Source organism: Condylura cristata, unplaced genomic scaffold, assembly GCF_000260355.1.
Source record: "Condylura cristata isolate star-nosed mole 26May11 unplaced genomic scaffold, ConCri1.0 scaffold00026, whole genome shotgun sequence".
Taxonomy (NCBI): domain Eukaryota; kingdom Metazoa; phylum Chordata; class Mammalia; order Eulipotyphla; family Talpidae; genus Condylura; species Condylura cristata.
The window spans coordinates 20,821,723-20,825,003 of NW_004567127.1; the positions used below are offsets into that span (position 1 = coordinate 20,821,723).

At 43.8% G+C, this 3,281-nt stretch overlaps 1 protein-coding gene across 8 annotated transcripts in view; it reads left to right on the forward strand.

Annotated features, from left to right (window-relative positions):
* The first annotated feature begins 2,758 nt into the window (after positions 1-2,758).
* Positions 2,759-3,281, forward strand: part of ZNF644 (zinc finger protein 644) — an 83,177-nt gene continuing 82,654 nt past the window's right edge. For 2 of the 8 annotated variants that reach the window (XM_004689787.1, XM_004689788.1), the window contains exon 1: positions 2,759-3,031. The gene's annotated coding sequence lies outside the window, so the exon portion shown is untranslated. The remainder of the gene's footprint in view (positions 3,032-3,281) is intronic. The other 6 variants (XM_012730141.1, XM_012730143.1, XM_012730142.1 and 3 more) reach the window with 5 other exon arrangements.

Genomic DNA, 3,281 nt, shown 5'->3' on the forward strand with positions numbered 1-3,281 from the left:
TGGGTCCTGACCTTGCTTTCTCTCACCAAGTTCACCAATGACATCCTACCCCCAATGCATACTTATCTTTCATAACATCTTTGCCATACTCAGAGTATGTAGAGACCCTGCTCTGTGTTCACCAACCCCATTTTCTTGTCCTTCAGAGCAATCAGCTCAACTATATTTCCTAGTCTCCCCCTGCAGTTAAGTGGGGCCATGTGTTTAAAGTGCTGACTGGTGAAAAGTGAAAAGTGATGTGTTCCACTTCTGGGCCTGGTCACTTCAGCTTGTTGCACTCATGATCTCCATGTGTGCTTTCTCTGCAAAAGATTCCCTAGAACATTCTGAGAAATCAATAAATGGCAAAGCCATAGGATGGAAGAAACTTAGATACCCAAATAACTTCCCTTAAGGTTAAGGCCTCTTTAACCTTTCTTGCTGTCTTCAGTGGAGTGTGGAGTGAATTTAAAAAATGAAATTTATTTTGTTGAGCCACTGAGGTTCAGGGGTTTTATTTGTCATTGTAGTAAACTGTTAACATTTCTTTGGCTTCTGAGTACCCTGTTCTGAATAGTCTCTTTCCCCTCTCTGTTCCTTCATTTCTCTACCCAATCCTTAAATATTTTTTATAATAGTTTATTTTTACATATTTTTGTGCATTTTTCCATCTCAGTTGCAATCCCCTTGGGTTTCCCATCACCAACCTTAATTATTTTTAATCTAAGTTCCATGGCCCACTATTTTCTTTCTCCACTTGTGTTCATTGAACAAGTTCACATACTGTTAGAGTTTGCTTTTGATACTCTGATGTGGTGAGTACTAAATATTAGATACAATTTTCACTAATGCGTATGTGATAAACCTATTTTATACCATGTTTTATCTTAATTTTGAAGTTTCTATTATTTATTTTTCTCATCTTGCCCATTTCAGGGTAAATTGAGAATTGATTTTACTTTTTTGTCTATCTCCTTTATTAAACTATAAAAGATCCTCTACCATTCAATTTCATTTACTGAATATCTGCAAAAAACGGCCTTATACCTCTTTTTGCTGACAGTGATCAGTACAGTGCCTTGTATAGAGTAAGCAGTTGGTGAATATTGGTTGAATTGAATAGAAATGTTGATAGTGTGCTTGCTATATGTAAAGCTCTGAGCTGGGGCTAGTTTAATAGAAAAAAAGAAATACAAGTATTGAGGTCTGTTATCTTTTCCATCTTTTGCATGTTAAACATCCTCTTACCTCCATCCTAAGTATTACCATGTTGTAATATATTCAGTTCTGTAGATGAGACTGTCTTATAGCTTTGATATTTGGAGGTAGGTCCAGAACTACTAAGATCATAAGATAAATTCTTGATCATGGCTGGGTTCTAAGTGGTTCTACTTGCTTGTGGTATTATCTGTCTGAGAATTACTTGGTGGTGTACATTCACAACAGAGAGTTTTTGTTATTGGTAACTGTGTTGCTAGTGATTAGAATGTGACCATTTCCATATGTACAATATTTTTTATTGTATGTCCAGTAATAAACTGAGCATGTCCAATTTTAATGGATCTACAGACATAATGGCCCAAACCGACCCCCAACAAACTGGCGGAGTAAATATTTATTCATTTATATTTTATCATTTACCCATTTGAAAAAGTCTAAAGAGCTGTGTGACATTGGGAAAATTACCTGATTTCTTTTGTATCATTATGTTGTAATGAGTTGAAGGCCTTAGAACCATGCTTAACATATATGTGACGAACACTCAAAAGTGTTAGCAATTATTATTAGCTAATTCAGCAAATGCAAACACCTGTGGCTTGGAATCCATGTTTGCTACTGCTGATGAAGTCACCATCCTAAAGGAAAGCGAATGTCTCTCATTCTTGTCAAATAAGTGCAACTATAGTATGTCTCTCTGTCAGTAACATCCAGGGGATTTGTAGAAGTGCGTTTATGAATTAGCTACTAAGCAAGTGAAACATTTTTTTCTTAAATGAAGGAACAAAAATTCAAAGAAGTCAACATTAATTAAAGCAGGACTAATAGCTTCTTAAGAACTTTAGTTCGCATCAAACATGATCTCAGCCTTTCTTTAGTTCATTTGCAAAGGGGAGAAAATAGCTCCTAGTGAGTGTCATTTGCAAAGGGGAGAAAATAGCTCCTAGTGAGTGTTTTAAGTCTGATCTATGAAATGTCAGACCCTTCTATGGATGCGTGTTAAAAAGGAAGATTTGCAGAACTCTCTCAAGACCGGCAAATTCTCTGAGGGGTTAACCAGATCTTAGGTACTTCTTACATAACTTTAATTTGGCGATGACCCTCCTTCCCCCACCACATTCTGTAATGCAGGGAGAAACCAGCTGGACATCACAGAAACCAGCTGGACAAGTACGTGGCCCAAAATAGGGTAAGCTGTTCCCCTAATTGAGATGCCACATTTGATCTTTGCCCAGCCATCGAGCATCTCCCAACTGGTCCCGTTAAGATCCCCAAATCTTGCTCTGCAGCTGTGACGGGCAATCTTGAGTTCTTTCGCTGTGTTCCCCAACGGCAGGAAAATAAAAGGAATTGGACCCGCTAGTGATTGTGGAAATGAAATATGGGCCTGTTCCACCTTAAAGGGCCTAGGCTCGCCGAAGTGTTCGGGTCTTGCAGAGTTTGGGCACCACCATATTTGGAGCGTGCCTACTTTGGGGCGGGAACCTCCTTGGGAGTGATTAGGTCAGCGCTGGGGGAGGTGACCTTGTTTGTTTCTGGCACCCGAGAACAGTGCTGCACTGTTTCTGCTGCCCCCGTTTGTCTAATTGGCCCAGGCGCTCCACCAGCCCTGAGCCGCCCGGGTGCTCCTCGCTGGCCGCCTCCGCGGCCCGCAGCCCGCAGCCGGGCAGAGGCGGGAAAGCAGCGCGCCTGCGCTGTGGGAACCGGGGCCGGAGGCGAAAAGCGGGGAGCGGAGGGGGGCCGCTGGAGCCGAGTAGCGTACAGAGCGGCGTGTGACGCGGGGACGCCGCGCGTTCCCAACGTCGCCCCGGTTTGACGCACACGGCACCAAACTGTGAGTTTCAGGGGTTATTTGGTCGGAATCGCTGGGAGCCGAGTGGGTTTCGGGCTCTGGGCTGTGGCGGCGGCGGGGCTGAGGGTGGCGGAAGAACTTGGGCGACCCGGCCTTGGGCGCTCGGCCCGGGGAGTTACGCCTTAGGCTGGGTCCCAACCATCCAAAAGGACGCATTTTGCCGCACAGGCTAAGATGGCGGCGGCGGCCGAGGAGGCGGAGTTGGTGCTACACAAGGAGCCCGGGCCCGGGG